The sequence below is a fragment of the Chiloscyllium plagiosum genome, chromosome 31 (assembly GCF_004010195.1).
Source record: "Chiloscyllium plagiosum isolate BGI_BamShark_2017 chromosome 31, ASM401019v2, whole genome shotgun sequence".
Taxonomy (NCBI): domain Eukaryota; kingdom Metazoa; phylum Chordata; class Chondrichthyes; order Orectolobiformes; family Hemiscylliidae; genus Chiloscyllium; species Chiloscyllium plagiosum.
This window is the reverse complement of record NC_057740.1, coordinates 12,733,215-12,760,985: the sequence shown is the minus strand read 5'-3', so window position 1 is coordinate 12,760,985 and position 27,771 is coordinate 12,733,215. Positions and strand designations below refer to the sequence as shown.

Genomic DNA, 27,771 nt, shown 5'->3' with positions numbered 1-27,771 from the left:
ATTCAGGGAAGCAACAGAAGAGTTAAGATCATGAGACATAGGAGCAGAAGTAAGCTGTTCAGCCCATCTAGTCAGTTTGGCCATTCAATAAGAGCACAGCTGATTTAATAATCCTCAAATCTAATTTCTTGCCTTTTTGTCATGATCCCTGATCCCCAGATAGCTTCAAAGCCTCTCTGTCTATCTCAGTCTTGAATATACTTATTGACACAAGCAATAATGAATTCCATGGATTCATTACCCCCAGAAGAAAAGCCTCCTTATCTCTTACTTAATTGTGCAATTACTCATCCTGAGATTATACCTTCTGTTCCTTGACTCCCCCACAGGCAGAAACAACCTTTCCACATCCATCTTGTAAAGTTCTCTGAAAATCTTGTATGTTTCAATAAGGTCATTGTTCATTTTTCTATATTCCAACGAGTACAGACCCAATCTACCAAAGTCTTCTCATAAGTTACTTCTTTCATATTTAGTATCAACCTAGCGAAGCTTCTCTGGATTTTTTGAAAATTTGTTCATTTGTGGGATATGGGTGTTGCTAACTGGGCCAGCATTTATCGCCCATTTCTAGTTGCCCTTGAGAAGGTGGTGGTGAGCTGCCTTCTTGAACTGCTACTATCCACCTGCTGTGGGTTGACCCACAATGTCATTAGTGAGGGAATTCCTGGATTTTGACCTTATGATATTGAAGGATCAATGATATATTTCCAAATTAGGAAGGTGAGTGGCTTGGAGAGGAATGTGGTAGTGTTATCTGCTATCTTTGTCCTAGATGGAAGTGGTCATGGGTTTGGAAGGTACTGCCTGAGGATCTTTGGTGAATTTCTACAATGCATCTTGCCTAAAGTACACACTGCTGCTAATGAGCGTCGGTGGTGGAGGAAGTGGATGCTTGTGGATGTCATGCCAATTAAATGGTTTGTCCTTCATGGTGTCAAACTTCTTGAATGTTGTTGAGGCTGCACTCATCCAAGAAAGCGGGGAGTATTCCGTCACACTCCTGACTTGTGCCTAGTAATTTGGGGAATCAGGAGATGTATGACTAGCTGCAGTATTCTTTGCCTCTGACGTGCACTTGTAGCCATTGCATTTATGTGGTGAGTCCAGTTGAGTTTCTGGTCAATGATAACCCCCAAGATGTTGACAGTCATGGATTCAGTGATGGTAACCACATAGAATATCAAGGGGCCATGGGGTACATTGTCTCTTATTGGTGATGTTCATAGCCTGGCCTACTTCCAATGCCACTATATCTTTCTCAGTTATCTCAGATATAGAAATAACATTAAAAGCTTGGAGTTGTGGAGAGTTGATAACTGTTGAAAGGAATAGATGCATGGATGAAGAAACCAAAGGTAATTTGAGCAATGAAAGAACACATGCATAGCATTGGGGATCAGAGCAGATTAAAGCAGGAAAACTGTTGTATTTCCTCCATTAGTGATTCCTTCCAGTCTTCTTCGATTAAATATTATCTGGGTTGTGACGTAGAATGACACTGTGGTAGTGCTGCTGGTGGTGCTGCTGGTACTGCTGTGGTGCTGTAGAAATGTTGGTTATGCTGCTGATGCTGTTGGTCATGCTGTTGGTGCTGCTGTGGTGCTGCTGGTGCTGTTGGTAGTGCTGCTGGTGCTGCTGTGGTGCTGTGGTGCTGTTGATGATGCTGGTGGTGCGGCTGGTCATGCTGCTGGTGCTACTGGGGTGCTGTTGATGCTGTTCGTCTTGCTGCTGGTGCTGCCAGTGCTATTGGTGGTGCTGCTGGTGCTGCTGTGGTGCTGCTGATGCTATTCGTCATGCTGTTGATGGTGCTGTGGTGCTTGGTGCTGTTGCTGGTGCTGTTGATGTTGTTGGTGGTGCTGCTGGTGCTGCTGTGGTGCTACTAGTGGTTTGCTGCTCCTCTCATTGCCTATTAAGAGCTGCAGGATATAATAGTGTAAGCTGCTGCTGTATCGTGGTGAAGGCTGACAGCAGAGATGAGCCACCGTAGCTGGGTGATGTGGTAAGACAAGCGAAACAACTCACTTAATGACGTGTCAAGCAGCACTCTGTCTCTCAAACCAACTGCTGCGAGTACCAGCATCCACTCAGGCAGGCCTGGAGCTCTTCTGTTTCACAGTTTGAAGGTTTCCTTGTCAGCCAGTTGAACTGAAGAAGCACTTCCAATTGTGCACTTGGCTTAAAGTCATAGGTATGTACAGCACGTAAACAGACCCTTCGGTCCAACCCGTCCATGCCGACCAGATATCCCAATCCAATCTAGTCCCACCTGCCAGCACCTGGCCCATATCCCTCCAAACCCTTCCTATTCATATACCCATCCAGATGCCTTTTAAATGTTATAATTGTACAAGCCTCCACCATTTCCTCTGGCAGCTCATTCCATACACATACCACTCACTGAGTGAAAAAGTTGCCCCTTAGGTCTCTTTAATGTCTTTCCCTTCTCACCCTAAACCTATGCCCTCTAGTTCTGGACTCCTCCACCCCAGGGAAAAGACTTTGTCTATTTATCCTATCCATGCCTCTCATGATTTTATAAACCTCTATAAGCCTCCGACACTCCAGGGAAAACAGCCCCAGCCTGCTCAGCCTCTCCCTGTAGCTCAGATCCTCCAACCCTGGCAACATCCTTGTAAATCTTTTCTGAACTCTTTCAAGTTTCACAACACCTTTCCGATAGGAAGGAGACCAGAATTGCACGCAATATTCCAACAGTGGCCTAACCAATGTCCTGTACAGCCGCAACATGACCTCCCAACTCCTGTACTCAATACTCTGACCAATAAAGGAAAGTATACCAAATGCCTTCTTCACTATCCTATCTACCTGCAACTCCATTTTCAAGGAACTATGAACCTACACTCCAAGATCTCTTTGTTCAGCAACACTCCCTAGGACCTTACCATTAAGTGTATAAGTCCTGCTAAGATTTGCTTTCCCAAAATGCAGCACCTTGCATTAATCTAAATTAAACTTCATCTGCCACTTCTCAGCCCATTGGCCCATCTGATCAAGATCCCGTTATAATCTGAGATGCCTTCTTTGCAGTCCACTACACCTCCAATTTTGGTGTCATCAGCAAACTTACTAACTATACCTCTTATGCTCACATCCAAATCATTTATATAAATGATGAAAAGTAGTGGACCCAGCACCGATCTTTGTGGCACTCCATTGGTCACAGGCCTCCAGTCTGAAAAACAACCTTCCACCACTACCCTCTCTACCTTTGAGCCAGTTCTGTATTCAAATGGCGAGTTCTCATTGTATTCCATGAGGTATAACCTTACTCACTGGTCTCCCATGGGGAACCTTGTCAAATACCTTACTGAAGTCCATATAGATCAGATCTACCACTCTGCCCTCGTCAATCCTCTTTGTTACTTCTTCACAAAACTCAATCAAGTTTGTGAGACATGATTTCCCATCCATAAAACCATGTTGACTATTCCTAATCAGACATGTCATTCCAAATACATGTACATCCTGTCCCTCAGGATTCCCTCCAACAACTTGTCCACCACTGACGTCAGGCTCACTGGTCTATAGTTCCCTGGCTTGTCCTTACCACCTTTCTTGAACAGTAGCGCCACGTTAGCCAACCTCCAGTCTTCCGGCACCTCATCTATGACTATTGATGGTACAAATATCTCAGCAAGAGGCCCAGCAATCACTTCTCTAGCTTCCCACAGAGTTCTTGGGTACACCTGATCAGGTCCTGGGGATTTATCCACTTTTATGTGTTTCAAGACATCCAGCACTTCCTCCTCTGTAATATGGACATTTTTCAAGATGTCAGCATCTATTTCCTGACATTCTATATATTCCATATCCTTTTCCACAGTAAATACTGATGCAAAATATTCGTTTAGTACCTGCCCCATCTCCTGTGACTCCACAAAAACGTCGCCTTGCTGAACTTGGAGGGGTCCTATTCTCTCCCTCGTTACCCTTTTGTCCTTAATGTATTTGACAAAACCCTTTGGATTCTCCTTAATTCTATTTGCCAAAGCTATCTCATGTCCCCTTTTATGCCATCCCGATTTCTCTCTCCTCCTATTGCCTTTATAGTCTTCTAAGTATTCACTCGATCTATCCTGTCTATATCTGACATATGCTTCCTTCTTCTTCTTAACCAAACACTCAATTTCTTTAGTCATCCAACATTCGTGGGCGGCACGGTGGCACAGTGGGCGGCACGGTGGCACAGTGGTTAGCACTGCTGCCTCACAGCGCCAGAGACCCGGGTTCAATTCCCGCCTCAGGCGACTGACTGTGTGGAGTTTGCATGTTCTCCCCGTGTCTGCGTGGGTTTCCTCCGGGTGCTCCGGTTTCCTCCCACCATCCAAAGATGTGCAGGGTCAGGTGAATTGGCCATACTAAATTGCCCGTAGTGTTAGGTAAGGGGTAAATGTAGGGATATGGGTGGGTTTCGCTTCGGCGGGTCAGTGTGGACTTGTTGGGCCGAAGGGCCTGTTTCCACACTGTAATCTAATCTAAATCTAAATCTAAATCTAAATTCCCTATACCTACCATCCTTTCTTTTCACCCTAACAGGAATATACTTTCTCTGGACTCTAGTCATCTCATTTCTGAAGGCTTCCCATTGCCCAGACATCCCTTTACCTGCGAACATCTGTGCCCAATCAGCTTTTGAAAGTTCTTGCCTAATACCATCAAAATTGGCCTTCCTCCAGTTTAGAACTTCAACTTTTAGATCTGGTCTATCTTTTTCCATCACTATTTTAAAACTAATAGAATTATGGTCGCTGGCCCCAAAGTGCTTCCCCACTGACACCTCAGTCACCTGCCCTGCCTTATTTCCCAAGAGTAGGTCAAGTTTTGCACCTTCTCTAGTAGGTACGTCCACATACTGAATCAGAAAATTTTCTTGTGCACACTTAACAAATTCCTCTCCATCCAAACCCTTAACACTATGGCAGTCTCAATCTATGTTTGAAAGTTAAAAATCCCATACCATAACCACCCTATAATTCTTACAGATAACTGAGATCTCCGTACAAATTTGTTTCTCAATTTCCCTCTGACTATAAGGGGGATCTATAATACAATCCCAATAAGGTGATCATCCCTTTCTTATTTCTCAGTTCCACCAACATAACTTCCCTGATGTATTTACAGGAATATCCTCCCTCAGTACAGCTATAAAGCTATCCCTTATCAAAAATGCCACTGCCCCTCTCTTGCCTCCCTTTCTATCCTTCCTGTAGCATTTGTCTCCGAGAAGATTAAGCTACCAGTCCTGCCCATCCCTGAGCAATGTTTCTGTAATTGCTATGATATCCCAGTCCTATGTTCCTAACTATGTCCTGTGTTCTTCTGCCTTTCCTGTTAGGCCTCTTGCATTGAAATAAATGCAGTTTAATTTTTCAGTCCTGCCTTGTTCTCTGCTTTGTCCCTGCCTGCCCTGACTGTTTGACTTGCCTTTGTTCTCAACTGTACCAGTCTCAGATTGAAATCTTTCCTCACTATTTCTCTGGGCCCCATCCCCTCACCTTACTAGTTTAAATCCTCCTGTGCAGCTCTCGCAAATCTCTCTGCAAGTATATTAGTCCCCTTTCAATTTATGTGCAATCCGTCCTTCTTGTACAGGTCACTTCTACCCCAAAACAGCTTTCAATGATCCAAAAATGAGAATCCTTCTCCAGTACACCAGCTCCTCAGCCATGCATTCATCTGCTCTATCCTCCTATTCCTGCCCTCACTAGCTCATAGCACTGGGAGTAATCCAGATATTACTACTCTTGAGGATCTCCTTTTTAAATTCCTGCCAAACTCTCTGTAATCTCCCTTCAAAATCTCAACCTTTTCCCTTCCTATGTTGTTGGTTCCAATGTGTACAATGACCTCCTGCTGGTCTCTCTCCCCCTTGAGAACATTCTGCATCCTCTCTGTGACATCCTTGATCCTGGCACCAGAGAAGCAACACACCATTCTGATTTTTCATTGCTGGCCACAGGAACATCTGTCTGTACCTTGGACTAGAGAGTCCCTTTACATAATTGATTGCTTGTAACCCGACGTACCTCTCATTATATTAGAGCCAGTCTTAATACCAGAAACTTGACTGTTCGTGCTGCATGCTTCTGAGTGTCCATCACCCCATGCATTTTCCCAAACAGCATACTTGTTTGAAATGGGGATAGCCACAGAAGACTCCTGCACTATCTGCCTACCTCTCTTATCTTTCCTGGAGTTAACATATCTATTTGACTGTATCTGAGACTTTCCCCCTTCCTCTAACTGCCACCCATCACATCCCCTTGCTCTTGTAAATTCATCATTGCCTCTACCTGCCTCTCCAACTGATCCATTCGATCTGATAGGATTCGCAACCAATGGCATTTATTGCAGATGTCATCCTCAGTAACCCGTAAACTCTCCCTAAACTTCCACATCCGACAAGAAGAGCATATCACTCTACTAAAGGCCATTTTTGCTTCTTTCAATCGACAGACCCAGAAAATAGCACTGTATTATTCCTCTACAAAACACTGCTCTAGGCTAAATTAATACTTATGGCTTATATTTTAAGTTTAATCAAGGGACATAGCTAAATAAAACACATAATCAAGAAAGAACCCACTCTACTCACTACTGCAGACATATTTTAAGGCCGCGCTTAAAATCCACTTATCTGTTTCTGTGCTGTGACCTTTCCCAATCAGGTCCCTCCAAGATCAGTTGTGAATTTCACTGTTTGTTAATTTTCCCAGACGCACTCCATTGTCCAGCGATACATAAATTCAACAGCAAAGGCAGTAACTGCTTACTCTGTCAGTTAGCTTCTTGGCCTTGATGAGTCAAACCAGAAAGGTTAGACCAAAAAGCCATGAAGGATTTATTTGCAAATGGCAATTCCTTATCTGAAAGCTCCAAAGGAATGCCCACTTCCCTGAATACCTGGAAATGGGTGAGTTGCTATTGGGCTCCCATCTTAATCCAGCTTTTGGACTAGAAGACAGTAAGGTATAGGAGTAGGAGTAGGCATTCAGTCCGTGAGATCTTCTCCACCATTCAATGAGATCATGCCTGACCTGATAATCCTGAATTCCACTTTCCTGCCTGTTCCCCATAACCCTTGATTTAACTGACCAATCAAAATCAGCTATCTCAGCTTTGAATATACGTAATAATCCAGCCTTGACAGCATTCTGTGGACAAGAATTGCATAGATTTACTGCCCTCTGAGACATGAAGTTCCTCCTCTCTGTCTTAAATGAGTGACCTGTTATTCTGAGGTTACATACTGTCACCCTAGACTCTACCACAAAGAGCTATAAAATGTGTTGCTGGAAAAGCGCAGCAGGTCAGGCCACTACCTTTTCATATTTAACCTGTCAAGTCCCCGAAAAGACTTGGATGTTTCAATAAAGTCACCATTCATTCTTCTAAACTCGGAGGATTAATGGGGCCAACCTGCTCAACATCTGCTCATAAGACCATCCCTCTGTAGGGAATTTAACACACTACACACACATCTGAACCCACATTCCCGTGATAGTTCAAACTCTGCCCAGATAATGGTGAGCTCAACTCTACCTTTCAGATTTTTATGACTTGCTTTATATTTTGTAGTTAGAATCATGTTGTAATTTAGTACATTGAACTTCTTACCTGTGGAATTGTGGACCACAGAAACCTATTGGGGCCAGTTCATTAGATATCTTCAAGAAGGAGCTGGACATGGCCCTTGCGGCTAAAGGGATTGAAGGGTATGGAGAAAAAGCGGGAATGGGATACTGAGATTCCATGATCAGCCATGATCATATTAAACAGTGGTGCAGGCTTGAAGGGCCGAAGGGCCTACTCTTCTTCCCCTTTCCTCTGTTTCTATGTTTCTTCAATCTTGTGTAAAGTTCTGTGCTTTAATTCCATTTACGACTGTGCAGCCTTTCTGAAGTGAATGTTATTGAAAAATTGCATTTTTGGTTTCTAAGTAGCTTGTAGTACTTTTTTTTTAAAGAAAAGGCACTTTAATTTTGTCCCATTCATTTGTCAGGAATAAATGACTCTGCATTTCCAGTACTTTATCATCGATGTTCAGGTTGAGAAACAGAGCTGTCTTTGGTTTAAATTATGCCTTGAATTCCTTCACTATCAGCAGTTTTGTAAAGTAGACTTTAATTAAATGCAAACTGCTGGTTACGATGACAAAAGTGTACTGTATTACAACAGAGAAGTGAATGAATAGGTCGGTTTCATGTGTGTTTCTCCCTTTGCTTTCTAATTGATAGGTATACAATGTGACTTGATTAAGTACTGGAATTATTATTCCAACATCAATGCATTGTACCCACTTGCATTAAACTAGTTGCTGGTGATTAGCCCACTTTTTAACTACAAACATTATATTTGTTTAGTTTAGTATTGATATTTTACCTTCCATGTGAATGAAGCAAATAAACAAAAATTGTAAAAGAGAAACATTAATTTTTCTTAGTTTATTTTCTCAAAACATTCCTTGCACACTTGCCAGCAATTCTTTAGCAGAGTGTTTCCCAAACCATTTCCTGGTATGACTCTATTTTCAAACCCCACGCAGTTGGATAATGTAAAGATTCTGAAAATTGGAGATACACTCAGCTCCACACAATACGTTATGCTACAGAGTGTTAAGCGGAGAATTAAGGAGAACAGTTATGGATTCTGATCGGGGCAGATGTGCTCATCCCTGTTTCTTGATAATGAGTAATTACATCTAACCAGGAGATATAAAGTGTATCAGATGCTGCCAGGGAATCAAGGGTTATGGAGATAAGGCAGGAACAGGATACTGATTAGGAATGATCAGCCATGATTATATTGAATGGCAGTGCAGGCTCGAAGGGCTGAATGGCCTACTCCTGCACCTATTGTCTATTGTCTATCTATTGTTATCATACACAAATTGCATCTTCTTGTGAAGAAGCATGCCTCTTCTTGATAAAACTCCCCAATGGTTTATCCCCTACCACTGTTAGTCCAATGGGCCCTGAGACCCATGAGACCATAAGAAATAGGAGTGGAAGTAAGGCCATTCAGGCCATCAAGTCCATTCCACCATTTAATCATGGCTGATGGGCATTTCAACTCCACTTATCCACACTCTCCCCATAGCCCTTAATTCCTTGCGAGATTAAGAATTTATCAATCTCTGCCTTGAAGACATTTAACATCCCGGCCTTAACTGCACTCTGTGGCAGTGAATTCCACAGGCCCACCACTCTCTGGTTGAAGAAATGTCTCCTCATTTCTGTTCTAAATTGACCCCCCTCTAATTTTAAGACTGTGCCATTATAGAAAGGAACATTGATGGCACCAATCCACCCAAACCATCACCAGATTGTATTAAATAAAGCAAAGAACTACAAATACTGAAGATCTGAAACAATTGCTGGCAAAACTCTGCAGGTCTGGCAGCATCTGTGGAAAGAAAGTAGAGTTAACACTTTGAGTTGGGTGACCCGTCTTTATTACTGAAGTAGACTCAAAACATTAACTGTATTTTGTCCCCACAGTTGTTGTCAGACTTGCTGAGTTTCTCCAGCAATTTCTGCTTTTGTTTCATTACTTGGTAGTGGTTAGTTCTACAAATATATGGTGATCAGTGGTGGCATCATTGCTTAACTACCTCAAGGTCATAACATTGAAAAACAAATCCATTGAACACAGGAGGAAAATAATTTCAAAAGATAAATTAGTTTATCACTTTAAGGATAAGTCTGCTTTCAGAATACACAATCAGTGAGCAGGGAATGGTTGAACTGAGAAGCAAGCTGCAGAAGTCATGGAAGGAACAGCAGGGCAAATGCAAGACTTCAGGCTCTAACTTTCACTTCAGAGCTGTTAAGAGATACAGGAAACATAGTGTGGGTGAGGAAACCAGTAAGAACATTCTTCACACTCAGTAATTATAAAGTAGAAGGATCTATAGTGCAGCCTTGATTTAGTATTGCAACATAACAGACTAGGAAACAGAAGAAAACAAAACTAAGCACTTAATGTTCACAACGAGTGTTGCCACTAATAACAAATGTCCTTACCACTGAGCCAGGAGGCTGAAGTTCAAATCCCACCTGCTCCAGAGATGTGCAGTAACATCACTGAACAGGCTGGTTAGAAAGTATCTACACTATGTGGAATGATTACTGTTGTGATGTCAAGGGCTATTTAATAAATGTCTATTGATGCTGCAGCATCAGAAATAACACACGTAATGTGACAGAAGGGCAATTCAAAGGATTTAGAAGACCTGACAGAAGAAGCTAGCTCGAAGAATTTTAAGACTGTGATAACATCTGGAGCTACATAATTTCGATCATAGATTTTGGAGGAAGATTTATTCAAATTACAGCCACAGAGTGTCATTGAAAAATCAGACATGGATGTGCATTATGAATTAGTCTACATTAGACCATTTTCCAGTGAATAAGTCCAGAAGGTGAGAAAATCTTCATTTTACCTATGGAAGGCAGGAAACCACCTTTCCATTAAAAAAATAGCAGGAAATGTTTCAGCAAACAGCACAAAATATAGCATTGTCATCTAATAGAACTGAACTTTTATTAGAAGAGAGCAACACAATATTTCTATAATGCACTATTTAAAGAAAAGTTGTGAGCAAAGAAAACAATACAACATTCTTGAATTTTTGATCAGATTCAAAACAAGAGAATTAAACTGGCTTTGTTATTTTGTAAGATTAGAAGCTTAACAGCAAACAAATTACAAAGAGAATTGATATGCTACAAATATAAAACAGTTTTACAATATTAAGATTAAACAACCATATTGAGAAACAATGACAGATCTAATAATACAACCTCAAATAATTCAATGTCAGTGAATTGCTGAATAGATCACAGGATTGGATATCTTTGAGAAAACAGTTATTTAGATGCAGAGCTTCAAAATTAAATGCTAGGCTTCGAGCTGAATAAGTAATCATACTATTGCATTCAATAATGTCTATACATAATTATGTTATAACTCACCATAGTATACAAGATTTCATAGATGCTTTTGAAGGCATTCTAACAGCTTTTGATAATTACTTAAATTGGAGGACAAACTTGAAAAGGAAGATTTAATGGAAGAGTTCAGCATCCAGAGGAATTCAGAACTATTCTGAAGAAGAGTCATACTGGACTCAAAGCCCTAACTCACTTTCACTTTTCACAGATGCTGTTGGGTTTCTCCAGAATTATCCTTATTTGTTCAAAAGGGATTTGCTACATAAAGCTTGCAATAAGACCTAATCCACAGCAACCATTGTTGCCTTGGAGATCCCAGTCCCAAGACTGATTCACAGTTAGGAGGCCCTGCTCCAGTTCCTGACTGAAATTATATTTATTCATTTATAAGGCTCGACAGTTAGTTGATTAACATATCACAAAACTATTATTTTAACCTAGGATGTCCTGTTTAGTTAGGCTTATGTAAACACAGGCTTTGCTCGCTGAAGATATTGTGTTTCAGAGTAGATATTTCTGAACTTTCATGTGTTATGCCCTTAAAATCTCAATCTTGATATTATACTATATTGGAATCCCCTCCCTAACGCCATTGCATGGAGTGCAGCAATTTAAGAGGCAGCTTACTATCACATTCTCCAGGCAATCAGGGATGAAACAACAAATGCTGATGTTGCCAGAGGTGCCCACAGCTCATGAAAAAATAATAAAAAATATTAATGATCTGTTGATTCCAATGGAAGGCAAGTTAAAAATAAATATTGATAGTTGTCAGTTTCTTCGTCCTGTATCTTGAATAGAATGGAATACAGGCAAGTGAGTGGAAGGGAAGAGTTAATTCGAAATATTCAATTGTTGCACTTATTTTTGCAGAGAAAAAACATTGCCCACAAAATAGTTCATACATTATAATTTTTATATCATTTAGTACATTTCAGCATCATAAAAATATCAACAATGCAATGAAATATGCTTTATACTTTATGTATCTGGCTGACTTCACAATAGTGTTATCCATTAATTTTTCTTTAGTTAATTTTTCATGTGGCACCCGAAACCCAACACAAACGAGTGCAAATCTGCCACCAACTTCACTTAATTTTTTGGAATTTTATGAACTTTTCCAGTCTTGAAGTGCTGACACGTGCTATGATATTGTCCAATAGAAAATCACACTAAAGCTATCATTACTCAACGTGAGTAGACATACATTTATCTAGTGGACTAAAGTGAGCAGGAAATGCATTGGTTCATTTTTGCCTTTTTAATCCCCAGAGTGGCTTCAGTTAAGTGTGCTATTTCTGCTGCTACTCCACTTTTAAAATTAGATAATGCAGTTAACCGATTGTCTTGTTATTTGGCCAGTTACCATCAGAAGAAATCCCCACGGGTGACGATTTTTCAATGTTCCAGGACGAGGTTTGGTGGAAAGATGGTATGGGTGGGGGTCCAGATTGCGTTTCCTGCTTGATTGTCAGGTGGTCTCCCAAGTATTCCAAGAACTGATAGATCTCATTTTCAACTACTGAGGAGTTTAATCCTGAAGGAACATCTGATTCTTGACCCCAGAAGGAGTATCCAACCCAGGAGAAAATCTGATTACTGACCCCAGTTTCAGTGCTGGTGATATGTCTGATCTTTGAAAAGCTGAATTGTTGTCTACTTACTATCTCACACCTAAGCAGAGATGATTGTAGTTTATATTCATGTAACTAAATTTTATTTTACAGAGCTTTAAAATACCTGTTCCATCTTTATATTTAGCTTCTAGCTCTTTCTACATCATTGTTTAATTTTCTTTCAGTCCAAATCTAACCAGTCAAGGTCAGGGAGCATCAATAGTAAACAAACCCACATAATCTAACACAGAGGAATCAAATCAGTGATCATGACAGGAAGGTGAAGTACAGGTGTCTGATGATGGAGGAGCTTGAGAGAGTTGGGCGCAAACAAAGGTGTGAGGGGAAGCACTCTGACTCCACGCACACACAAAGATAATGCTGTGAAAATACCGGCCTCTTCCCCCAGGGCCGTCCTCAACTTCCTGTAGCTGATGCATTTCCCAAACTTGGCCAGGTATAGTTAAACCTGCCTAGCAGGTTAAATCTGAAGTCTCCAGCCAATTAACATATTGGAATTGACTTATTAACACAAATAGAATTTCAACTATCAACCCCCTTCCCATACCTGCATCCGATCTGACAAATTTATCCATAATGAATTTCACCTTGCTGTATTTTCCATAAAAAAAGACATTGTTGTTGAGCAGGATAACTAGATAAACTTAAAAACTGTTCATGTGTATTCTTGTAACTTTTTTTGATGAATAGAGCAGTCTGTAGACCAATGTGCCGAACAGAAAGAATTTTCTTCATCAGTGAATATTCAAGAAGCCTCTGATTCATCTTGTGATATCCATTTCTGACGTTAGGTAAAAAGAACTGAGAGAGTGCGGGAATAAATAACTCAACTTGAGTACACATGTAGCAATGAAAGGACAGTTCATCTTCTGGGATGAGAAATGAGCTGGATGGATGAAAGTTAATTTGGCAATGCGTTACATGTCCTGCTACTTAATAGGATACAGACCTTGATTTTATCGTGTGGGACTTGTCTGATTATGCAAAACTACATCAGTGAGATCGTATTCTTAAAACCTCAGGGGAACAGTGTTTCAAAAGTTATCTTTCACTATCCTTTTAAATTGTTTTAAATGTTTCTCAAATAGTTTATAGGTTGTACAATTCCCCCATCCCTGGTCCTGAAACTGAAAGCTGTCCTTTGGGTTTTCAGGTCATTGACACAAGGTAAGATCCACTTTTATTTTAACATTAACGTAGGATATCTGCATTTATGTCTAGGACAAAAGAACTGCAAATTTCACTGACTCCAGCAATTTTTGGAAGAGTTATCAGACAAGTTTAATTAGGATTGTGCGTCTTTGGAAGCAATGAATTGCTCTCAGTGTCAACGCTAGGCGTATTCTTGTCTTAGTCCATATATCGAATGTTAAAGGAGCAGAACAATGTCATTTAATTAGCTTTTTGTGAAAATGAAATGTGAACTTCACAGAAAAATTACAAGACTATATTTACAGAAATCAAAAGTAGACTTGTTTCTTTCATCAGCACATTCTTTCCCAGGCTATCAAAATCTGTGCAATTTCTTATCCCTCTCAATCTTATTTCTATCCTATAATCTATAGAGTTATAACAAATGTGCATGGCATGATCAAGGCCATATATATCTTTGATTCTTAGAGGTAAATTCTTCTTCAATCATAGACTGATTCAGCCCTTTTTATTTAAAACACATTGTAGGAATGCCTAGGGTTACACTATGGCCATTTGCAAACTTGGGGGCACTAAAACAAATTTATTACAGTGAGCAGTTGTGAAATGATGCTGCGCATACAGGTGAACAACAGTTTAACTCGGGGGGAAAAAAAAATCCATCATTCAGAATCCAGCTGGGACTGTGCCATATCTGGGATAACAGGAAAACTGATATTCATAGAGAAGATAGATTCCCCATGCCAAAAAACATTCTTTCAGTTGTGTGGGAAATAATCCTGCAATGAGAAGTGAGTGCATGTCATAAATCAGGAATCATTTATTTATGACCTCTCGTTATGCTTTCATGGGTAAGTGTCACTGGCTTGAAACACTTATTGCACATTTCTTATTGTTCTTAAGAAAGTAATGGTGACCCATCTTGACCAGTGCAGACCCTAACCCTCATCGTAACCCTATATTCCAAGATACTGACCCAATGACAATGCAATGACAATGATACATTTCCAAATCAAGACAGCATGTGGCTTATACTGAACATGTACGTGATGTTCCCATGTGTTTGCCAGTGTTTGTCTTTCATGTGGTGGAGGCTGTGGGTCTCGAAGATGCTTATGGAGGAGATTTGGTGAGTTGCTGTAGTGCATCTTGTAGCTGGTACACACTGCTGCTCTGATGCTCAGTAGAGGACGGCGTGAATGTTTAAATTACAAATAAGGAATCTCAATAAAAAGGTGAAATGAAAATATGTGCAAGACAAATATGAATAAACAAAGATGGGTAAAACTGTCAGTGTACCATATATCCAGAAAATTATTTGTCCCAATGAAAGAAGCCAAAGCTGTCAGGCTTATCTGCTTGACTAACTTAGCATGAGTGCTTAAAGCTTTGTCCCATCTCATACAATAAAATGTCTTATTTTCCTTCTAACGTCATTCTGAACAAAATATTGTCAGATGAAAATGGATTTCAGCATGCTGCAGTAGAAATATCTGTTGACATCTGTATCTCCCTGGGAATCTAGCTGTGTTGGTGAACCATGTGTCCTTCAGATGCTAATTCATGCAAGGCTGTCAGCTGAGACATATGACAAAACATGTTCGTTTAATTGTATCACCATCAAGAGAGTTTTACACCAGCTGAGATTTCAATATGTACTGTTGGGCAGGTGTCATGCACAAACATCTTGAAGGACAGCTAAGAGACTGCAGATCACACCCTATTGACTCAAATGCTAATATTGAGTGATACCTTGATAGCCTGACTGAGGGAGAAGAATCTTATTTAACATTTTGTATTGATGTATGATTTTGAAACTGTATAAGTACTATTGGTTTCCTTGGTACCACCAGTACACAGTTTGATTAGCTACTTCTTGTAACACTGGCTACTCTAGGGAGGAGAAGAAGCTTTTAGTGAACTCAAAATGCATTTGGTGTGATGATTTATTGAGGTGGGAACCAAAACCATGATTCTAATTTATTTTATCTGTGATTGATTTTGAATTTTCAGTGCGATGAGAGATTATGGCTTTGTCTTACCTGCAATGCAGGGGTGTTTAAAGTGATTGGCATCACAGCACTCTACTCCACACCGCAGGATTTCTGGCCTAGAAGACACAGATACCATTATTTTTATTTTGTTTTTTGATATTCATAGAGGGTAAAACAGTTGTATCTTCTGCTGGGAGAGTGTTAGTCAGCTCCCTCATTATCTTTTCTTGTTAACTCTCTTTGTGTTTGAAATTTCATTGACGCTTTTAAGATGTGACAATCCATTCTGCCAGACAGACTCTGAATTGACATCCATAGTTTTTTTGTCTTTCTCTAGCAGTGTTTTTAAAAAGAAAACACATTTTGGAATTAAAAATAAACATATCTATAAGTACTTTGGGGATCTGATTTGTCATCATAACACAGAGACTAGAAGACTCTCAACCAGATGTTCAGCTTCAAAGTTACAAGAGATAGAAAAAGATTTTTATTCTAAACAATGTAATGGCTCTTGGTCAATAGGGAACTTTGAACAGGAGTATGGCAACCTTCCAGTTAGACAGACTGTAACAAACAGAACACTAATATAAACATGTCCCTGTAGCTCAGTCTCCCAAGAGGCAGGTAGTCAAAGATTTGCACGTGTCTCTCTAGCTTGTCAGATCATAGCCCTATTGTGTTTGTGTCTGTGAGGATCCTCCTGGGCCATCTCAGAATCCTCAGTGTTGACTTCCTCATCAGAGGTGACCCTCGCTGCTCCATCTTGTCCTTTCTCCAGTCAGGTTGCAAAGGGCACAGCAAACAGTTAAGATCTCAGACATCGTATCGGTGAGTTAACCACCTGACCAATCCAGCTATCAGAATCTCATTTTTAGAAGAACTATGGGTTGCTTTTCAGTGGGCGTGTGGACACATACATTGTGTTGTAGCTCGCTTCAGGGCCACTTTGGCCAGATGCTTGACAAGGGTCATAACCCATGGGTTAGGTGGTCGTATGTGTCGCTAACTGACCATCCTGACCATCCCTGGTGTGAATCACGGTGACTGGAAGATGCAGGTACCTGTGATTCTTTTAGAATGGAGTGTCACTCAGATTTCTGGGAAACAGGAGCAGATCTGCATGATGTAATGGTGTGATCACAGAACATCTGCACATTCATGGAGTGAAAGCCTTTCCTGTTGATCAAGACTGTTGCCTACTGTTTGAGAGCTCTGATCACTCTCTCAGTGCAATCGATTATGCACTGTTCCTGTAGAAATCCTGCAGTGGCAACAAAACTGCCTGTCCTGGCTGCCTGATCCAAGGGGGAAATGAATAAACCATTGAGCCTTAGCAAACCATGCTTCAATTATATCCTGGATGCATCAGTGAATGGATGCCTGTGGGATTTTGCAAGGGTCCCCAGGAGCTCCCTCACATAGTCAGAGAGTCATAGGATCATTGAGCATAGAAATAGCTACCTGCAGATGATCCTCTGTGGTGTCAATGCCTCTGGATGCCTGAAACATCAATTTTCCTTCTCCTTGGGATGCTACCTGACCTGCTGTGCTTTCATCTTGATTCTGATCTCCAGTATCTGCAGTCCTTACTTTTGCCCAGCATAGAAATAGACCTGTCAGTCCAACCAATCCATATTGAACATAATCCAGGGCTGCTGTCTTCCTCAAATCAATTGAATGGGGATTCCCTGCAAGTCATTGAAGATAAAAGCCCTCATCCAACCACTGGAAGATCGGCATCAACTTTCTGAGATACCCAGAGGCATTGACACCACAGAAGATCATCTGCAGGTGGCTGCATCAAAGCTCATGAACTCAGCTTTGGGTCAATGTTGTATCTCCATGGACCATCTTGTGCAGGAGGGTCCACAGCTCCTGCTGCTCTGTCCATTGATGCAGTCATCACCTTCAGTTTCCTCTGAGGAGCAAGAATAGCTGAAGATCTGCAGAGCTAATCTTGGCTATCTTGACATGGATTGCAGGGGATCTGTGGAGACGGTCATGGTTGGCAGATAGTCATGTTCCTCTTTGAATTCTGAGTTGACAGCTTGCTCCAACATGGCAAAGAAAGTCGATTTCCTCACAATGTTTCCCATACGACCACCTCCCCAGCTGTCTTTCAATCCAGGGGAAGCTGCTGCCTTTGACTGTTCAAAGGGTGACATCTTGACATGGGCATGGTGGCAGTGGGCATTGTGTTGGTATACAAAACATGCCAGTCCACCTTCTCATATACAATTGTCACCTTGTCTGCTTTCAAGAAGGTTGAAGCAGAACCCTTCTAATGTGGCTTTGGCATAACAATATTTGCCAGAAACCCCCACTAATCCTTAACCAGCAGTGCTTGTCACCCTTCCCTTTCCTATAGCAGTGTGAACCAAGTGCCCACCATCTCCCCAATCCCATACTGCCCCAACACCAATGATCCCCCTCCCAGTTGTCCCCATGACCCTCCCTTTGTGCCCTTCATGGTTTGTCAGCAATCGTTCTCACCACTCAGCTCCCCATACTGCCCCAGAGTCCCTCTGAACCGTATATCTTTCTTGCATGTGCACGCTGAGGTTCCTTGACCTCCATAGAAGACAGTATGATCCTCACCTCTAACCTTCCAAATCCTAGACTACAACATCTAGCAGCCCCCAATTCCTTCTGACCACTTCATTAGAACCCCCAGTCCGAGTTCCAGACATGTGGTGGCCTCAGAATAGGCAACACCCTGGACAGACCCTTCACTACCCTGGACTGACTGCAGGTCCGGCACAGGACTAATAGAGCTCAGGTCCTGGCCTGAAAGAGGCATATACTCTGTCCCTTCGGACTGACTGGAGACAAAGCCCATTCCTAGACCACCGGAATGTGAAGAATTGATCACTAAAGGTTATCTAGACAGCAGCAATCTGAGTATTTTTGAGTCATAGAACCATACAGCACGGAACAGACCCTTTGGTCCATCCAGTCCATGCCAACCATCATCCCAAACTAAACTATCCCACCAGCCTGCTCCTGGCTCATATCCCTCCAAACATTTCTTATTCATGTACTTAGCCAAATGTCTTTTAAACATTGTAACTGGATCTGCATCACCACTTCCTCTGTACGTTCATTCCACATGTGAACCACACTGTGTAAAAAGAAATTGTCCCCAATATCTTTTGTAAATCCTTCTCCTCTCACCTTAAAAATATGTTTCCTCGGCTTGAAGCCCCCCACCCAAGGGATGAAAAACACCTGGCGTTCAACTTTATCCATGCCTCTCATGGCTTTATAAACCTCTATAAGGTCACCCCTCAACCTCTTATATTCCAGTGAAAAAAGTCCCAGGCTTTCCAGCATTTTCTCATAACTCAAACCCTCCATTCCCGACAACATTTTGATAAATGTTTTCTGAAACCTCTCCATCTTAATAATGTCCTTCCTGTAACAGGGCGACCCGAATTGGATGCTGTCTATAAGGTCACCCCTCAACCTCTTATATTCCAGTGAAAAAAGTCCCAAACATTTTGATAAATGTTTTCTGAAACCTCTCCATCTTAATAATGTCCTTCCTGTAACAGGGCGACCCGAATTGGATGCTGTACTTCAGAAGATGTCCCAACTCCTATACTCAAAGGTTTGATCAATGAAGGCACATGTTCTCACCTGATATGGTTCCCCCATTAACCATTCCCCTTTGCCATGGTCAAGATTGGAAAAAAAAACCCCTCAAACTGACTCATTCTTCAGAATGCTGAATGCAAGGTCGCTTTCCATTCAACAATTAGCTTAGTCAGTCAAGGAGAGCTCCTGTATACTTTAGCAAATAAAATGAGAGGAGGCTAAGGTTTGGCTGTAATAGTTCCATTGTTAACCGCCTGTTAATAAACAATGACCGTTTGAGTGTATCATCAGGGGGAACCTGACCCTTACAATGTTGTGCCCCTAGCATGAATGATTGCCCCTGTTATAAAAAGGAGGGAAGAAAGTGAAGCTACATGAGAAGAAAAAAGGAAATATATTCCTCTAAGTAACAAAGACTTGAATTTTTTTTTAATGTCTCTTGATTTGAGAGAAATTGTATGAAACAAGAAAATAGTTGTGTAGCACTTTGACAATGCTATGAGTCTCTGAGGAATTTTAACAGCTGGGCCTGAGAAAAAAAAGAGCAGATGTAATATTAAAACCATTGCACTTGGCAATAAAATTACTGCACCATTGGGTAAAAGTTTGCAATTTAAATTGGTCTTTTAAGGGGAAGATCAGTAGACTGGCAATATTTCTATTTAGTAGAGCTAAGGCTGACCCAGAGGAGTCTTGCTTCATCTCACCAAACCTCAAGACTGAAATTAAATGTAAAAAAAAGCTATAAGAGCTTTTTTTATTGCATTCTCTCTGTAAAATTTGCACTCATCAAGGTGAGGGACATTTGTGCTGAGAACTAGATTATTTTCCCATAAAAGCACTTAATATTGGCATCAAACCGTTTGGCATTAGACATGGCTTGATTAGACATGAATTAACTTGTATCAAGTAGTGGGAGTAGAGAGAGGTAAAAGAGCCTCCCCGTAAGTGGAGGAGGAAGTTACTAACTGAATTGTGAAATGTTAAAAAATGATCTTACCACATATAGAGCATAGAAGCAATTATTGCCATCATAAACTTTAAGTTCTGTGAGGCAGGTCATGGGAGTATTAGTCAGCAGATTAGTGAGGCAGAGGGCTGGGCTAATGCTCTGGGGATATGTGGTTGAATCCCATCATAGCAGATGGTGAAATTTGAATCCAATTAAAAAAATGGAATTAAAAAGGTAATCTAATGAAACATTGTCAATTATTGTAAGATCTCTCAGTTCACCTTTAAGGAAGGAAATCTGCTGTCCTTTCGCTGGTCAGGGTTCCATGTGACTCCAGACCCCTCAGCAATGTGTTGACTCTTAATTGTCCTCTGAAATGGCCTAGCAAGTCACTCAATTACAACATCTAACAGAAAGAAATCAAGCCAGATGGACCATTTGGCATTGATCTATGCACCAGTACATTTATAGAAAACATAGCCTTGTTGACTGTTCAAAATTATCGTGATGAGCATCTGTGGTTAAAGTTGAATGAGTTGTCCCACAGCATAGTTAGGCGACAGCCTGACATAGCCATACTAATGGAATCACACCTTACAGACAACAGCGCAGACGCCACCACCACCATCAGAAACAAAGACAGAAATTGCAGGAAAAGCTCAGCAGGTCTGGCAGCATCTGTGAAGAGAAATCAGAGTTTTAGGTTGAGTGACCCTTCCTCAGAACTTATCATCATTACCAATCCTAGGTATGTGCTGTTTCACCAACACTACAGACACACCAGAGGTAGTGGCAGAGTGTTACAAAGTCATGAGTATATTGTCGGTGGAACTTCAACATTCATCACCAAGAATATTTCCGTAGCACCACTACAGAGCTAACGAAGTTCTAAAGTTGACCATCCCACAACACCAAGTTATAGTCCAACAGGTTTATTTGGAAGCATTAGCTTTCGGAGCACTGCTCCTTTATCAGGTAGCTGTGGAACAGGATCATAAGACACAAAATTTATAGCAAAAGATGATAGTGTCATTGCAACTGAAATGATATATTGAAGAAACCTAGATTGCTGTTAGTTCTAAAGGACATAGCTGTTGGACTGGGTGAGCGGTAATTGTAAGAGAACAAATAAGAGGGGAGATCCCATTTGGCTTTGCCCTCACCAATCCACCTGTCACAGATTCATCTGTCCACTTACAATATTCGTAGGGTTGAATACATTACAGTACTTGTGGAGATAATGTCGTTTATTGCCTTTTATTGTGTTGTGTGGCATGACCATTTTGCCAAATGTGATAGACGTAGAGTAGATCTAATATCTCAAAACTTGGCATTCATAGCTACTGTAGGCCATCAACAGAAGCAGAAAAAATATATTCAACAACGATCTGTACCCTCATGGTCTTTTCTGCCACTCTATCATTGCCATCAAACCAAGAGATGAATCTTTGTTCAATAACGAATGCAGCATGGCATCCTAGGCACCTACAAGTGAGATAATAACCTGGTGAAGTGACAATATAGAATGACTTGTATTCTGGTCTTGCTGCGCAATAAGGTCTAAGCAATTCCACAAGCAACAGATTAAATTTAACCTCTGCAGTCCTGTTATACCCAGTTGTGAATGGTTGTGGACAATTAAATAACTAACAGGAGAAGAAGACTCCACAAATACCCCCATCCTCGTGATGGGGAGCCCAGCCCGTTAGTGCAACAGACAAGGTATTTTACTCCACATGATATAAACACTGAAGACACCAGATAATACAAAAGCTATGGGCCCTGACCATATCCAGCAATAGGATTGAAGACTATTGCTCCAGAACTAGTTGCATCCCTACCTACAGCTACAACACTGGCATCTATTTATCAATGTCAAAATCTCCACAAAAAGGACAAATCCAGCCCAGTCAATCATCACCCCAGTAGTATAGTGTCAATCCTCAGTAAACGTATGCAAAGTGTGAAACAGCACCTGCTCAGCAATAACCTGCTACTGATGGTTAGGTTCTGCCAGGACCACTCAGCTCTTAACCTCTTTACATTTTTAGGTCCAAATATGAACAAAACAACTGAACTCCAGAGGAGAGGTGAGAGTGACAGCTCTTGACATCAAGCCAGCATTTGACAAGATGCCCTAACCATTCTGACTTTGAATTATATCATCGTATCTTTACTGTCACATGTTAAATCCTGGATCTCCTACTCTAATAGTACTGTGGATGGATCTATAGCAAAGAAATGAAGCAGTTTAAGAAGGCAGCTTGTCACTCTCTAGGACAATTAGGGATGAATAGTCCATGCTGCATTAGCCAGCCATGTACACATCCAGTGAATGAATAAAAAAAAGTTTGATCCTTATCTGCATCTTGCAGAACTCAAGCCAGAAGAGCTGTTCTGCGACGAAGATATGTAATGGTAACCTGAACATACCAGACACTTCCAATCCCTGATATACCTGATCTAAACTAAGGTGGCAGTGAATCATTTGAATTAGTCATAGTTTTTTGTGACAGAGAGTGAAAACGAAACTAGTGTTCCTACTCCTAATAAAAGCAAAATACTGTGAAGGTTGGAAACTAGCATTAAACACAGACAGATTCTGAAGGAGAGTCATACCACACTCAAACCATTAACTGTGTTTTCTCTCTCCACAGATGCTGCCAGACCTGCTGAGTTTCTTCAGCATTCTCTGCGTTTTTTATCCAACTCCCAGCTACTTCCCTGTGGCTTCACATTGAGTCCATGTGCAATTGCTTCCTGCTGGCATTCCTTTCATTGAAGTTGTTGGGTCTCTGGAAACTTATTTTTGCAAGAGCCAACATCTTTGTTGGTGAGGCAACAAATTGGAGCTAGAATATATTTGATAAACTCTGTGTTTTTAAATTAGGTAATTGTAATTGTAATGATTGAAGAAAATAATGGTAGTTGTAAGTCTTGGCATTTACAATAATTTTATCTTGTAAATGTTGCAAGGATTTTCACTGCTGATTTTTTTTTTGGAACAAGCTATTTCATTTTAACTATCATCGCAACTGATTCATTTCTCCAAAGAGGAGATCGTTAGTACTTCACAAAATCAATAACGTTTACAAGATTTTTTAATAGAACAGCTAAGATGTTCAGATACAAAGTTCTGATTTTCTTTTACTGTAGCTTGTACTGAAATGATTAGATTAGATTAGATTCCCTACAGTGTGGGAAACAGGTCCTTTGGCCCAACAAGTCCACACCAACCCTCTGAAGAGTAACCCGCCCAGACTCATTTCCCTCTTACTAGTGCACCTAGCACCATGGACAATTTCGTACAGCCAATTCATTGAACTGTGGGAGGAAACCAGAGCACCTGGAGGAAACACACGCAGACACAGGGAGAATGTGCAAACTCCACACAGACAGTTGCCCGAGGCTGGAATTGAGCCCAGGTCCCTGGCGCTGTAAGGCAGCAGTGCTAACCACTGAGCCACTGTGCTGCCCAAATCTTGAGTACTTGCAGAATTGCATGGAATGCCTCTCAAATCTTGCCACATGCTTTTTTGTGTCCATTGTTTGAGTAAAATAGAGCATGTACAAGTTGGAGGATAATTGTATAATAATGACAAAGTGGTCAGAGATGCCCAGATTGATGTTCTAGAGACATGACTGCAAATACCACCATGCCAGCTGTACCACTTCGCTAGCTGGGGCACTTTAATTTCAACTGTTAAATCTGCAATGAAATGCTAGCATAGGAACCATTTTCATTGACGGCTATCAGTAAGGAAATCAGCCATCCTCACCCAGTCTGGTCTACGCGTGCCTCTTAATTGCCCTGTAAGTGGCTTAGCAAGCTAATCTTTGTGTCATGCCATGACAGAAAGAAACACTGTCAGTGTACCTACACCAGATGGACTGCAGTGTGTCATGAAGGAGCCTGACTCACCACCAGTTCCCGAGGGAAATTAGAGATGGTCAGTAAGTGCTGTTAGCAACATGTAAGTCCCAAGAATGAATTACAAAACAAAATGTATAATGTGAATACAAATTTCAACATCTTCATTGCAGAAAAAGTATTTCTGGGACCTTAGGCAGGTGAGAACAAACTGTTTGACCTCCATCTGCTCAGCATCTCATGAGTGCAATACAGACTACATTGCTGTATCTGTTCAATATATTTCAAAACTTCCATTGTATGGCTTATTTGCACCAGTTGTGAAATAACTGCACAGAGGCCAATACCCTGTTACCAAATCACCCTTTATTTACATGCGGAAAGTCCTTGAAACTGATCCAGCCTCCTCAGAGCCAGCGCTCAGAGTGAACAGAACCTCTGACACTCTTGTTCTTATCTGTTACCGAGAACTTCCTGATTGGACCAGATCAACAGCCTCAATCTGGGAACACATATTCCAGAGGTCCACTTAGCTGACCCGGTTACAGTTCACTACAAGTTCACCACCTTCAAGTTCCCTTCAAAGACACTCACCATTCTGACTCGGAAATATATCAGCATTCCTTCACTGTTGCTGGTTCAAACTTCTGGCCCTCTCTCTCTCTAATGGCATTGTGGGTCAGCCCACAGCAGGTGGGCTGCAGCAATTCAAGAAGGCAGCTCACTCCCCACCTTCACAAGGACATTGGGAGGGGCAATAAATGCTGGCCCAGCCAGCAATGCCCAATGAATAAAACTAAAAAAAGTATTCATAAAGAATGACATCTCAAATTCTGAACACAAACAGTTAAGTTTCCAAGCTAATATGTTGCCTTACATTTCTCTTCTAACTCTATTGTTAACACTTTGCTTGTCTGTGGCTTGTAGTTTAACAACATGTATTTTTGTCACTATTTCAATGAAGAAAGATCTTTTAATTTCCGAGGAGATTTTAAGATGTGAGAAAGAGTGTAAATCTGGCGTTCAAGTGTCATCTTGAACCTTGAGATGAAACTGATTTGGAAAACGAAACAAATAAAGGCTTGCAAGAGAAAGTAATGGGATATGCATGAGAGAAGACAGCAGGAAAATCAGAGAAACACCCTTTGAAGTCAAATCTCATGTGACAAGAGAATAAAGAAATCTTGATTTTCAAGTTTCAATTGAACTTGCTGAGTGAAAAACTACAGTCTAAATAAGGAGGCCTGGATGATCAGGCACTCAAAATATCAGTCTTAAATCAAAATATTGGTGACTCGTTTTTAGTATGGTCTACAAAAATAATGAAGTGTTTAGTTGCATTGAAATTTTTCAGTGTGTTATCAGATGAAATTACAATGTGTAGCTGAGTAAAGATAATGAGTTTCTGCATCATTAGTATTGGAACAGTTAACTGCTTTTGACCAGTGGATTTCTCTTTAACACACTATTATACTGCTTCATTTGTTCAGGAGATACCTACATGAATAAAATTAAACACATTTACACAGTGGCCCAAGATTAGGATTTGATCTGAATGAACAACCAATTAATATAATTTGGATTTAATCCAGTCATGAAATGATGACAATACAAAACATGTTTCAGAACTTTTAACAAGATTCTATCAGGGGAGTACAGGGAGAAAATTGACAAATTTGATGGTGGTTCCTTTGCGATAGCTTTAGGTATGGATGTTCATATTTGGATGTGAGTGATGAGAGTGCTGACTGCTCATATTACTAAGAATATTTTCCCTTTCCTATATTCTCCACACGAGCTCATTGCAATAACCATGACTGATGGATCCAGCAAAGAGTTCTCGCCACTGTTGCTGCACTACAATAGCGGCACAGACAAATGGAAGAAGAACAGATGGGTCAGGAAGGCCAACAGCAGCAACCGCCAGGAGACACCAAATTGAGGTATCACAGCTGAAGGCCCCTCAGACTTTGGGAAAGAGTCTTTCATCCTTGATGCCATTTCCTCCCAGATGGGTGAGGTGCAGTGTTGACACAGACTGAGGATGTCCCAAGCCATGGGGGAGAGGATGGACATCCTATCCCTGTGACCATCAAGGTGGTGGCTGTATTCCTCTTCTAAGGAGCCATTAGGGACCCTGTGTGCCATCTTTCAATTGACCACTCACAAATATATCAAGGCTGTTGCTGATATATTGGTGTCAGATCAGTTTGCTCAATCTCATTGTGCTCAGATTCTTATTTCATTTGGTAACATGCCTCATGCCGAATTTATTCGCTGAATAACTTGCCCATGGGAAGATTGAAAATTATTTAATTTGATTTGATTTATTTATTGTCACATGTATTTTGTTACAAAGTACAAAAAAGTGTGCTTTATTCTCTCCACGCCATCTGAAGATACAGAAAAATCATCCAAAACACAAAAAATAAAGCAGAAAAATATAGAAAAATTCAACTTTATAGTCCTTCTTTTGAGCCAGATTCAGCCACTAACACATTTTTTGCACATTCTCATACTACAGAGCCTAATGGTATCAGTAAAAGAGATAGCCAGGTGGATTAAGGCCAATTCTGTGTGGTGAATCCACTCTCGTAAAGATCTGATTGGAGACTTCTTATGTCAGGCTATTGCAGGCAGGAAACCCCACTCAATTTAGCAATATAGGCTTAATATAAAGCCAAGCTTCAATGTGAACAAGCAATGCTTTAATGAACCATTCACTTGCTTCTCATTGTTTCGGTGGCAGTTAGAGTGAGAGGAGCAAGAGGCCCAACGAGAAGGTAAAATTTTAAAAGATATAAAGGTTTACCTCATATACAGGCAGAACGCACACTGAGCAGGAGCAAACATGGGAATGCTGGGTAAGTGAGGCTTTATATTTGGGTGGTTCCTTTACTCGAAACATTACTCGGGTAGTTTCTCCCACCCATCCTCCTCTGTGTGCCAATTGGTAAAGTGACTGTATTTTTTTCATTTTTTTTTAGTTTTCAGTAGTCTTGTTGGGAGTTTAGAATAGTGGGAAGAGAGGTTAGGGTAGTTGAATGTTCCTCCTGAGGAATGTGGGAGGTAGGGGTCACAGGCAGTGTCCATGCTGACTGCATCTATGGGAAGTGCATCCAACTCCAACTCCTTGAAAACCATGTTAGGGAACTGGAGCTGGAGCTGGATGATCTTTGGATCATTCAGGAGGCAGTGGGGATTATTGAGAGGAGTTACAGGCAGGTAGCCATACTTGTGGAATTTGCTCATGCTCCTCGGGTGGGTTTAAACTAATTCAGCAGGGGGATGGAAACCAAAATTGTAGTTCGAGTATAGGGAGGATGAGAGTAGTGAAGTCAGAACTAAGATTTGAAGACTGCAAGAAGGCACCAGCAGGCAAGAAGTTAGTTTGAAGTGTGTGTACTTCAACATCAGGAGCATCCGGAATAAGGTGGGTGAAGTTGCAGCATGAGTTGCTACCTGGGATTTCAATGTTGTGGCTATTTCGGAGACATGGCTAGAGGAGGGACAGGAATGATTATTACAAGTTCTGGGATTTAGATATTTCAGTAAGAACAGAGAAAATGGTAAAAGAGGGGGTGGT

At 41.0% G+C, this 27,771-nt stretch overlaps 1 long non-coding RNA gene across 1 annotated transcript in view; it reads left to right on the top strand.

Moving 5' to 3' along the window:
* Positions 1-26,637, top strand: part of LOC122565087 — a 73,449-nt gene extending 46,812 nt beyond the window's left edge. Inside the window, exons 2-3 of the long non-coding RNA XR_006316077.1 lie at positions 22,972-23,147; positions 25,984-26,637. This is a non-coding gene — a long non-coding RNA (uncharacterized LOC122565087). The remainder of the gene's footprint in view (positions 1-22,971; positions 23,148-25,983) is intronic.
* The last annotated feature ends 1,134 nt before the right edge of the window (positions 26,638-27,771 follow it).